Below are 13,748 nucleotides of genomic sequence, written 5' to 3' on the forward strand. Positions count from 1 at the left end.
TTATTTGAAATGGACAGAGAAGACACATTTTACAACAAAATTCTGAGGATGACATACAACCTGTGATTTGTGCATAGCTTACAAGCACTGTCACCCTCCACAGACCAACCTGTACAACTTTGAAAGTGTAACCTGATATAACCCCCCCCCCCGATGTCGTCACTCACTGTTGACATCCATTGAAAACAAAAACACAGTGGAAGTGTCTACACAGAGTGAACATCCTTACAGGGTTATTCTTTTATGGAATTCAGCAATGCCAATGAGTTTTTACCTAATTTGCATCTTCACTGTGCTGACAACCTGGAATAAACACGGTTAGTAGCAGTATCAGTGGAGAAACTGTGCAGAGCCACAATGTTGTAAACACAAGGGAGGCTATTTCTTTCCCCATATATCTGCTACATACTACATATGCTTTCAGTGCATATTTAAACTGGTGCATGTGAAATAATTCCTGCTTTAAAACCTCAGCTTGGCCAGCTAGAACTTGGTTATATTCAACTGGACGTATAAGAGAATTTAAGTACCTTTATCTGCACTTTTTTTTAAAAAATACAGTATTTAAGTTGATTTAAACTGTGTATGAAGGAGTGTTGAAGGAATTTTTAACTGAAGTTATTCTGCTCTTCAGTAACTTGAACTGAAGCTAGTGTTGGCTGAATTTTGTTATTTGCTAGTAATTACAGGTGTGGGGTAGCCACATTCTTTGATTTCCTGTCCTTGCATATTTAAACTGGTGCATGTGAAATAATTCCTGCTTTAAAACCTCAGCTTGGCCAGCTAGAACTTGGTTATATTCAACTGGACGTATAAGAGAATTTAAGTACCTTTATCTGCACTTTTTTAAAAAAAAAAATACAGTATTTAAGTTGATTTAAACTGTGTATGAAGGAGTGTTGAAGGAATTTTTAACTGAAGTTATTCTGCTCTTCAGTAACTTGAACTGAAGCTAGTGTTGGCTGAATTTTGTTATTTGCTAGTAATTACAGGTGTGGGGGTAGCCACATTCTTTGATTTCCTGTCCTTGCATATTTAAACTGGTGCATGTGAAATAATTCCTGCTTTAAAACCTCAGCTTGGCCAGCTAGAACTTGGTTATATTCAACTGGACGTATAAGAGAATTTAAGTACCTTTATCTGCACTTTTTTTTAAAAAAAAAAATACAGTATTTAACTTGATTTAAACTGTGTATGAAGGAGTGTTGAAGGAATTTTTAACTGAAGTTATTCTGCTCTTCAGTAACTTGAACTGAAGCTAGTGTTGGCTGAATTTTGTTATTTGCTAGTAATTACAGGTGTGGGGGTAGCCACATTCTTTGATTTCCTGTCCTTGCATATTTAAACTGGTGCATGTGAAATAATTCCTGCTTTAAAACCTCAGCTTGGCCAGCTAGAACTTGGTTATATTCAACTGGACGTATAAGAGAATTTAAGTACCTTTATCTGCACTTTTTAAAAAAAAAAAATACAGTATTTAAGTTGATTTAAACTGTGTATGAAGGAGTGTTGAAGGAATTTTTAACTGAAGTTATTCTGCTCTTCAGTAACTTGAACTGAAGCTAGTGTTGGCTGAATTTTGTTATTTGCTAGTAATTACAGGTGTGGGGGTAGCCACATTCTTTGATTTCCTGTCCTTGCATATTTAAACTGGTGCATGTGAAATAATTCCTGCTTTAAAACCTCAGCTTGGCCAGCTAGAACTTGGTTATATTCAACTGGACGTATAAGAGAATTTAAGTACCTTTATCTGCACTTTTTCTAAAAAAAAAATACAGTATTTAAGTTGATTTAAACTGTGTATGAAGGAGTGTTGAAGGAATTTTTAACTGAAGTTATTCTGCTCTTCAGTAACTTGAACTGAAGCTAGTGTTGGCTGAATTTTGTTATTTGCTAGTAATTACAGGTGTGGGGTAGCCACATTCTTTGATTTCCTGTCCTTGCATATTTAAACTGGTGCATGTGAAATAATTCCTGCTTTAAAACCTCAGCTTGGCCAGCTAGAACTTGGTTATATTCAACTGGACGTATAAGAGAATTTAAGTACCTTTATCTGCACTTTTTTTAAAAAAAAATACAGTATTTAACTTGATTTAAAGTGTGTATGAAGGAGTGTTGAAGGAATTTTTAACTGAAGTTATTCTGCTCTTCAGTAACTTGAACTGAAGCTAGTGTTGGCTGAATTTTGTTATTTGCTAGTAATTACAGGTGTGGGGGTAGCCACATTCTTTGATTTCCTGTCCTTGCATATTTAAACTGGTGCATGTGAAATAATTCCTGCTTTAAAACCTCAGCTTGGCCAGCTAGAACTTGGTTATATTCAACTGGACGTATAAGAGAATTTAAGTACCTTTATCTGCACTTTTTTTTAAAAAAAAATACAGTATTTAAGTTGATTTAAACTGTGTATGAAGGAGTGTTGAAGGAATTTTTAACTGAAGTTATTCTGCTCTTCAGTAACTTGAACTGAAGCTAGTGTTGGCTGAATTTTGTTATTTGCTAGTAATTACAGGTGTGGGGGTAGCCACATTCTTTGATTTCCTGTCCTTGCATATTTAAACTGGTGCATGTGAAATAATTCCTGCTTTAAAACCTCAGCTTGGCCAGCTAGAACTTGGTTATATTCAACTGGACGTATAAGAGAATTTAAGTACCTTTATCTGCACTTTTTTTAAAAAAAAATACAGTATTTAACTTGATTTAAAGTGTGTATGAAGGAGTGTTGAAGGAATTTTTAACTGAAGTTATTCTGCTCTTCAGTAACTTGAACTGAAGCTAGTGTTGGCTGAATTTTGTTATTTGCTAGTAATTACAGGTGTGGGGGTAGCCACATTCTTTGATTTCCTGTCCTTGCATATTTAAACTGGTGCATGTGAAATAATTCCTGCTTTAAAACCTCAGCTTGGCCAGCTAGAACTTGGTTATATTCAACTGGACGTATAAGAGAATTTAAGTACCTTTATCTGCACTTTTTTTAAAAAAAAAAATACAGTATTTAACTTGATTTAAACTGTGTATGAAGGAGTGTTGAAGGAATTTTTAACTGAAGTTATTCTGCTCTTCAGTTATTCCCACCCACCCGCCCTGTTTTTGTTTTGGTGTTAATCTTAGTGGCATTGAAACTGCCCGCCCCTCAGCCTGCCTCTGGGCCCATCTCATTTGCTCACTCAACTGAGTGCAGTGAGATCATATTCTGATTTCAGGCACTCCTACTGTGTACAAAGAGAGCATCTGGGAAATAGAAAAAAAAAAAAAAAAATTAAGCTTATTTCCTGCCCTTCTTGTTAAGTGGTACAGACTATTTGTAGGCTTATGAGCCCCCAAGCCCTTCTGTGTTTGAGGGAAGCCTTCTAGCTTGTTTTTTTTTCTTATAACTAGCCAGTTTTCTAGTTTCAGCACTCAAATCTGTTTCTTTGATTTCAGCACTTGTTCAGAAAAAAAAAAAAAAAAATCATCTGCTTTTACTGTACTTGTGTTTCTACCTACTTCTTTTTACTTTTGCATCATCTTAAAATACTCAATTGTATTTATTACTGCTTGGTGTAACTCATTCTAAGCCTTTTGGTTTAAACACTTGGGCTTCGGACCAGTTAGTTGTTTTGCACTGAGAGGGTTTGTGGTCTGCACTGTTGTGGCAGAACAGGTAGCTTACATCCTTCTAGGTTGAGAACTGCTGATTGAGGGCTCAGTGTCTGTTATTCTAAAAGTGTATTAATTCTGGTTTAAGCACTTGGGCTTTCAAGCCAGTTATTTTACATTAAGAGGGTTCGTGGTCTGCACTCTTGTGGGAGGAGAGGCTGGACTCTACCCTTCTGAGCTGGGAATTTCTGGTTAAAGGCTTATAGTGCATGCATATCTGAACTGTTTCTTACTGAAGTTGGTGCGCCTTGTTGGCTGTGGCATAGACTGGATTCGGGCCTGCTGGATCTAGCTTTGTTTGTGTAACTTGAGCACTAATCCAGACATTCTCTAAAGTATTCAATGGTATTTATTACTGCTTGGTTGTAACTTGATTAAAGTGTAGCTATCATTCAAGTCTTTTGGATTAAGCACTTGGGCTTCAGACCAGTTGTTTTACATTAGGAAGGTTTGTGGCAAGCACTGTAGTGGCAGGACAGGTAGCTTTCATCCTTCTAAGTTGGGAACTGCTGATTGAGAGCCCAGTGTCCAAGTGTATTAGTTCTGGTTTAGGCACTTGGGCTTCAGGCCAGTTATTTTACATTAAGAAGGTTTGTGGTCTGCACTCTTGTGGGAGAAGAGGCTGGACTCTGCCCTTCTGAGCTGGGAATTTCTGGTTAAAGGTTTATAGTGCCTGAATATTTGAACTGTATCTTACTGAAATTGGTACACCTTGTTTGCTCTAGCATAGACTAGATCCAGGCCTGCTGAATCTAACTTTGTTTATATGCTTGTTGTTTGTTTGCTTGTTATTTCCTGGAAGCTAATTCCACCTAATACGTAACTTCTCAGTGCTTCTGTGGATCACTAGTGATATCTGCATTGCTTACTGTACTTATTTCCTTGTTTCACTTGAAAGAAAGTTACTGTTTGTCGTTTTGCATTTAGTTACTTCTAACACATTGCACTCAAGTTACCTGGCACTTGCTCACTAAAGCAATTATATAAGTCAGCACTAAAAATTAAAAGCACTACACCCTCACTCCCCACTGGCCCTTGTTTTCAATTAAGGATTTCCCAATATTATTCCAGCATGTCCAAAGGTCAGTTGTCAATCTCCTCTCGGTCCAGCTGGTGAATCTGGAAATCTTGAGGCAATGTTATAACTGCCTCATGTACACAGACAACCCTCTCCTCCTCCCACATAACACAAATACTTGAGAGATGCAGCTATTTAGCCAAACTGGAGGCTGAGCTCTCTCAACTCAGGACTGGCAAGACCAGACAGGAGGAGAAGGCAACTACACACACCACAAAACCAGCCTCACATAATGCTACCACTCCACTGAATCAAACACATAAACACACAAAGACATACTCGGAGGCTCTGAGTAAAATTTACCTAAACAGCAGAGGCCTCCAAAGCAGACACCCAAACAACTGCTACCTCAAGACACCCCACAAGCAACACATAAACCACAAAAGCAGTGTGCAAAGCAGTCACAGCCCTTAAGGCCAAATACAACACCAAACATACTTGTCATAGGTGACTCCATAGTCAGACACACCGACGTCCCACTCACCAGGCTGAACAAGGAGAGGGTCACAGTAAGCTGCCTATCGGTGCTAGAATTCGCCACATAACACAAGCACTCGGGTCACTCCACGGCAAGTACAAATATGACACAGTCATTGTCCATGCTGGTGTGAATGACCTGAGGCGTACCTCCCTGGACTACATGAAAAGAGACATAGAGGAGCTCTCTGATTATGTAGCCCAGGCAGGTATGACCCTAACCCTGAGCAGTATCCTTCCTTCACCAAGAATGATGCCACAATATAGAGACAAGATGATCAGCTTTAACAATTGGCTTAATGTCTGGTGTCATTCAAAGGGGATCCAGTGTCTGTCTGCCTGGGATGACATGCTTGACAAGCCACGCTGCTTCGCAAGGGATGGCTTGCACCTGTCACCCTGGGATTCCGGATATTGGCTAAGGCTCTTGCCACCCCATAGTGCCTTTTTTAGGCAAGGCTCAAATTCTAAACCTACCACCCTAGAAAACAAAAATGGGAAGAAACTGAGGGTAATGCTGCTCAATGCCAGAAGTCTAAATCTCAAAATGCACGCACTCGAGGCCCTTCTCAGTATGGAGAACATCGATGTCTGTGCTGTAACTGAAACCTGGTTCAAGGCTCCTGAGAGCACCCCGGCACTATTAGGTTTTACCTCATATCATGCGTTCCAGCCCCAAAACCCGGACCACACCACAAAAGGAGGGGGTGTATCCATATTCATAAAGGATACCCACACCTCCAGGTTAGTGGCAACGCCTGAAGCTTCGGAAACCATCCAGGTGCAACTAACCATAGGCAAAACTGCTCTACAAATTGTAGCATGCTACAGGTCACCCTCTCAAACTCAGGAACCCCACACAGCCTTCCTGAAGACACTGGAGGGTATAACTGTATCTCCAAACACCATCATATTGGGTGACTTCAACTACCCGAATATAGACTGGGAACATTACTCAAGCCCTAACTTTCTAGCCCAACGGTTCCTGGAGTTCATAAATTCAAATGCCATGGAACAGCTAGTCACTGTTCCCACGAGAGGAGAAAATATACTAGATCTCATTGTCACAAACATGGGGACAAAATGCTCCACACCGGAAGTATATCCCTCATTGGTGAGATCTGATCATAAACTAATCTCACTGGAAATCCACATCCCGCCCCCAGCCCAAACAAAAAAGACCATAGTGAAGAACTTCTCTAAAGCAAACTTCACACTACTCAAGACTGGTGTGGTATCCTTCAAGGCCCCTGAGCCAGAGGAAACCACAACTCAAGCTGTGGAAGCCCTTACAAATGCCTTCTATGAACACCTCCAGGACTGCATGGATCAGGCAATCCCAAATAAAACCAAGACCCTTTCCACAAAGGGCAAACGTCCAGTCTGGTGGACCCCAGCCATTAACAAACTTTACAATAAGAGGAGAAAGCTATTACATGATAGAACAAAATCCATAAAAGGGAAGTCACCCCTGATCATTATTAGTAAAACATACGAGCACTCATAAAATCAACTAAGGCCAATTTTGAGAGAAAAATTGCCATGGATTCAAAGGACAATCATAAGGCCTTTTTCAGCTATGTTAGGAACCTGGGTGGAAACTCCCAGATATGCTCAGAATTAGTCCAAAATGATACAAAAATCACTGAACCCACAGACATTGCCAACATACTGGCAGACAGGTGCAGTGCAAACTTCACCCTCTCCCCTAAAGGAGAGATAACTATCCCAGCCGAGTGTAGCCTCCCGGACATCTCAAATGCGCAGGTGAAAGCTGCTCTCTAAAGCTAAAAACACAGCATCAATGGGACCGGATGGTGTCCCCGGCTGTGTGCTACACGAGCTAAATGAGGAATTAAACCGCACATAAGGCAGCTGTTTAATCTCAGCCTTACCACAGGATCGTGCCCAAGGAGTGGCGTGCGGCAACTGTGGTCCCACTCCACAAAGGCCCTCTACGGACCCTGGTAATTACTGCCCCATAAGCTTAACAAGTCTAGTCTGCAAAGCTATGGAGAGGATCATAATGGAGCTCATAAACAAAGATATAGGGGACTTGCAGACATTGGACCCGACCCAGTTTGGCTTTGTCAAGGGAAGATCATGCCTTTTGAACTTGGTCGACTTCTTCGAAACAGTCACCAAGGCCATTGATGAGGGAAAGGCAGTCCATACAGCCTACCTTGACCTTGCAAAGGCTTTCGACACAATACCCCACTCGGGTATTGTAGAAAACTACCAGCTTAAATGTAAACCCATATGTCACAAGATGGGTTGCAAACTGGCTTAAGGACAGAACCCACAGGGTTAGAGTTGCTGGCTGTGTCAGACTCCAAGCCGGTCACAAGTGGTGTCCCACAGGGCTCGGTCCTTGGCCCCCTATTGTTTGGCATCTACTTCTCAGAAGTACAGGCCAACATGGGAGGACTTTGGCTGACAAAGTTTGCAGGCGACTGCAAACTGGGCCATAGTGGAAAGTGCATCGGACACGGATATCCTTCAGAAGGGACTCACGGAAACAGATAGCTGGTGCCAGAGCCATGGCCTGAAGTTAAGCGCCAAAAATGTATAGTCATACCCTTCGGGAAAAACAAGGTAACCCCAAGCTACCATATAGGTGGCAATCCACTAAGCACAGAAGAGGTTATCAGGGACCTGGGGACCCAGGTTGACAGTGGCCTTTCTTTGACACTCCACGTTGCTAAAGTGGTTAGAAAGACCTTCTACATTGCCCACCTGATTATGAAGGATTCACATCCAGATCTAGTGAGGTCATTGTTCCCCTGTACTCTTCACTTATCAGACCAATGATCGAGTACAATGCCCCATTCGGGATGTATCTCACCCGACATCTGCAGCAATTGGAGAGACCCCAAAAGTTCCTCACCAAAAGGATAAAGGGACTCCAAAATCTGTCATATGCTGCCAGATTGAAGAAACTCCAGCTCTATTCAGTCGCATACCGTCTGCTCAGAGGTGACATGTGCCTGACATACAAGGCCATGTCCAACCCGGAATTAATGGACATGCTCCACCTCAAAAAATCCAAATCCACCAAAACCACTAGAGCAAGTGACTTAAACCTTAGCACGGATATAAATAGGACGTGCTGGAGGGATAGATTTATCACTCAGAGACTCCCTATGTTGTGGAATAAAATCCCGGTCCATGTGAGGCAGAGCACCTCGCTGACTCTGTTCAAGAGAAATCTAGACCTGTGGATGGGAGATCGTAGGTTTACCCCGGGAATCATCTCTGTGTCACTGCTGGACAGAGGCACAACAAACTAATGGGCACAGTATTTTTTCATATAAGGGGTGGCGTAAGCCACCAAAATTTGGGCTAGGCTTATAAATGCCTTAGGGCAGATAGCCTAGTATAAACCTATGAACCTATGAACCTATAATAGTCTGTTTCAGGATGTTCCAACTTTGTAGCAGCCTGCATTATAGTGTGTGTGTCTTTCGGCTTTTTCCCGGTTAGGGGTCGCCACAGCGGAACTCCGGTCCGCTAATGATTGGCAGTAGAGTTTTACATGCTGGCTTGCCGGGCCTAACGCACAACCTTCAACGAAGGAAGGCCCATTCACGCATGTCGTCACACAGTAGACGCTTTAACTGAGAATCGAACGGGCAACGTCTAAACTGTGAGGCGACAACGCTACCGCAGCACCACCACCGCAGTTCCCAGCAGCCTGCATTATAGTACAATTACATTTTCTTTTGGGGGTGGGGGAGCAAAGGTGCATTTATGTCATGGCCCTTACAAATGCATTTTTTATTTTGTAACTGTGATATTCTAGCATCCACAGTGTGTAATTAGGTCATAATGTGTATGATGATACATGTTGAGGTCAGTTCTGTACAAATTGTAAGAGCTTTTACTTGTTCTTGCTTCTATGTAGACTCTTTTCCATGGTTGTATTTGGAAAGTTTCTGAATATGCAGCCAACATGAACACAGAGTTTAAACGGTTGCTTTAGAGGTTGTTGAATCGCTCCACTGTGTTGATTTGCTTCATTAGCATAACATTCAACTACTTATGCTGTAATCTGCATGCCATGAAAGTTTCCATATTTGTGTGTGAGTGCATGCCACTGCATGCAGTTTACCAGTTCTAAAACCTGCCATGCCTGTGTGTGCCCTGCGCTGAACTATCATGTATGCTTTCATGAATCTCCCCCACTATTGCTGCAGCTAGGAAGAGAAATATACTTCATACTGGTACTCATGCTCTCTTTCTTATTTTCACAAGTTTACCCATCACCTGGACAGGTGTGATATCTGATTAACTGTTATTAGACTAAATAAGTCAACACAACAATCTGAACTTTAACTTTTATGTATTTATCTGTTTAGTGTTCTTTTACTAAGATACTTAACAGCTATAATGATTAACCAAACTCATGCCTTAAATAGTCTAAGGATACTATTTGGAAATACAAGTAGTGGAAAGTTTGTAGAATCATATTTTTTACAGCTTCTAATTATTTTCTATAAAAGGATTTTAACTTTCCTTTACTATATAAATATTGTCTAACATGCACATTAATTTAAGAATTTTTGTATCTAATAGTTGCTTTCTAAATTATCAGTTGTAACAACTCTAAAGCACACACTGAGTCTCTTGTCCTTATTCTGCACCCCTTGAGATTACTTAAGAAAATGCAGACAAGCTATCAATTTAACTCTATTGCTTTACAATAACACGTATATCTATAAGCATTAAATCAATGGCCTTAAATGAATGACAATGGTTGTCTTGTATATATCTCTTTATTTACTGCTTATTTCATGCATCACTTTGCATGTGAAAATATAGATTGATTCATACCTTTCAACTGTCCAGATTTTCACAGAATATCTAGATTTTGCCTCATATTTTGGTCTGCTTCTCCAAAATTGGAGTTTTCGGCAAATCATTTGCAAATCATTGAGGACTAAAGTCAGAAAATAATGACAGAAAATTGAGTGCCAGAATGCATATCCTTTATAAAATTCATACTAATGCAAAAAACTGTTATTCTAGCAACTTTATGAGTTGTAAAAGCAATATTTAAAACTTGTACCTATTTTTTGGCCTTTGTCCCCCAGTTATTTACAGCTTTATCCAGATTTCTTGCTCTAAGAGATTGAGAGGTATGGCCTGATTCTTGCCATCCCTTATATTTGCTTTAAATTAGGAGAAAAACGGCAATAAAATGTTTGATATGCATTTGTCATTGCTGAATTCTGAACTGCATTAAAGAATGACAAGGGAAACAGGATCATGAGGCATCATGCCACATGGAAGACATGATGCAAAACGGAATTCATTGATAAGCATGTTTGTCCATCTCGATGGCTGCACAGGTTTTATTTATTTTTCTCATTTCCCCATGTGATTTCTGACTGCTATTGTGAAACAGGCATAAAGAGTGCATAAATACATTCATTTAGAGAAGGCTGCAGATTACTATTTTTGGTAGCAGAACAAAAACAATGCAGCACACACCATGAAATATATATAATAATATAAACTAATCTTGTTCAGCCTCAAGATGATGAAACCTAGCCCTCAAAATTAATTTCTCACGTAACTACATACTCCTTTCATTTATCATGCAGGAGAAAAATAATATTAATAATGGCATAAGGCTAGCATTCAGCAAATGGACTATATTTTTTCATGCCATTTTATACCAGCCCTCAGTGAGTAAACTTGATGCAACTCTCCATCAATTTTGTACTATAACTGTCAAGAATAACAGTCAGTATTACTTGAAAATATTTTTTATACCCTGAAATACATATTTCATACAGTTTCCCCTAGGACTTGGGAAAAGGGAACCTATATTTCTCTTAGGTAAAAAAAATTTCATTAACTTGTCATTACTGGTTGGTAGTTCAGGTTTAATGACTTTTCATGCTCATGCTGTCTTCCCTGTTATCATCTAATTCATGCTGCCCTGCAGTAATATGTAGTAGAAAACATGTTCTGATACTCTGACAGGTTAAAATGAGCATTAACTCCAGATTAAAAACTGATAATTTGCTGTCAGATGAATGCTGTCATGACATTAGATGAAGGCAGCATATAGCCATAATATTATCAGGCAAATCCCAGTATAGAAGGATGAAAAAAAAATCCCGCAAATTCATCTGCACAAATAATAATACAGACATTTTCTGATGACCTGGTACCAAAAAGAATAGCAACATGACTTAAATGAAGGCAGACTAAAAAAAAAAAAAAGATTTAATTCAACAGAATAAACAAACAAACAAACAAACAAAAAAAATGAATAGACAATATATCACAATGTCCTGATACCCGAATATAATCGGCATTGTGTCCAAATTAAAAACTAATAATTTCTTATCAGATAAATCCAGGCATGACATTAAATGATGGCAGCATACTCATGTGATATTATTAAGCAAAGTCCTCTGTTACAAAAAAAAGTATTAAAGTTTATTTGGCTGTATAAACAACAAGTTGAACAGTTCATACAAAGGAAACTGCTAGATTTCAAGTCCACAAAGGAGACTTCAAACAGATTAACACTTTCCATGGAGTGACAAAATACACAAAAAATCAGATTAACTGTCTTTTACTTTCACTTGTCCTCCTGCTTCTTGAGAAGGAAATATTTATAAGGCCTTAGGATGTAAGATGCCACAACGACTGAAATTTGATGTGACCTATTATGTGCTGAACATTTTTTTCTTATAACATGTCAACAACAGGAACAAGTCCCATCTAGTCTCGCAAAAAAACAAAATTAAAGAGGTAAATTCAATGTATCATTTAGAGGTCTTTTGGTTTGTGATATAACCAAACTAGATTAATGCATACCACATGCTAACCTATGATCTCTAACATTGCATAGTTTGAGGGCATCTTAATAACACTGACAAGTACAACTACATGTGTATGTATATGTATGGGTCTACTTCAGATAATTGAACTTTCACTTACCCGGAATCCACTAATCGAGATGAAAACACCTAACATTCAAATAAGCGAATGTTCACATCACCGGATTTCTACACAGTGAATGGAGGCAGTTGGACAACATTCAACCAGCAAACACACTATAGTATGTCAAACTCAACAAGTTGGGGAGGGTTGTGCCCGGTACACCCTCTAACTAAATATACCAACTCCGAGATCACACTACAGTGTGGAAAAGGGTAAATTTCCACATGTTGGCCAACTGCCTCCATTCCCTGTGTAGAAATTCAGTGATGTAAATGTTTGCTTAATTGCTTAATTGAATGTTCAATGTTTTCTGATAGGGACCCATATATATATATATATATATATATATATATATATATATATATATATATATTTATATATATATATCTGTGTGTGTGTGTGTGTGTGTGTGTGTGTATATATGTATAGATACACATACACACACACATATATATATAGATATATATATATATATATATATATATATATATATATATATATATATATATATATATAAATATATATATATATATATATATATATATATATATATATACATATATATATATATATATATATATATATATATATATATATATATATATATATATATATATATATATATATATATATATATATATATATATATATATATATATATATATATATATACATATATATATATATATATATATATATATATATATATATATATATACACACACACACACACACACACACACACACACACACACACACACACACACACACAACAACAACACACCATTTACACTAGCCTATCTTGCAGGCAATCACTATACATTATGAAATCCTTAACACCCCGGTTCGCAATATCAGTCCTAAAATCTGTAACACTCACCCTACCAGTGATTATTACACTATACCTACTAACTATATACGAGAACCAGACATACTCAGGTTTTCATTATCCAAAGTGCCAAACAACTACCCCTATAACCCTGATCAATACAAATCACCCCACTTGACACCTAATCAACAAAACGTTTACTTATTACCACTACTCATATAAACCAAACATAAGCTATCCCAAATCCAATAACATAGATAAATTATTAAAAAAACTTATGAAACTTATAGAGTATCTTAGAAAAAACATTAATAAAGATGGGGACATACACCCAAATCCAGGCCCCCCAGTAAAGGACCCTTTAAACAATACATTCTTAGTTCTGCGACCTCCAGACTCCCTTCTTATATGCCACCTGAATATCAGAAGCCTAAACAACAAAATTCATAACCTACATGCCCTCTTAGCAACCTACCTCCCTGACATTATGTGCCTCACAGAAACCTGGCTCAAACCAGAGACCAAAGACAATGAAATCCTGCCACCTGGCTATAACATATATAGGACTGACCGCCTCAAAAAAAGAGGTGGTGGTACTGCTGTGCTCTTTAAAAGCACACTCAATGTTATACCAAACCCCATTCAACCACCCCAAATGCCCAACGTAGAGTTAACAGCCCTAAAACTACAACTAAACAAAGAAAAAAGTATTAACCTTATTGTGATCTATATCCCCCCTGGGAAAAACTTAGACACTCTTGA

This window comes from Protopterus annectens, chromosome 3.part0 (genome assembly GCF_019279795.1).
Source record: "Protopterus annectens isolate FY-2018-M chromosome 3.part0, PAN1.0, whole genome shotgun sequence".
NCBI classification, from domain to species: domain Eukaryota; kingdom Metazoa; phylum Chordata; order Ceratodontiformes; family Protopteridae; genus Protopterus; species Protopterus annectens.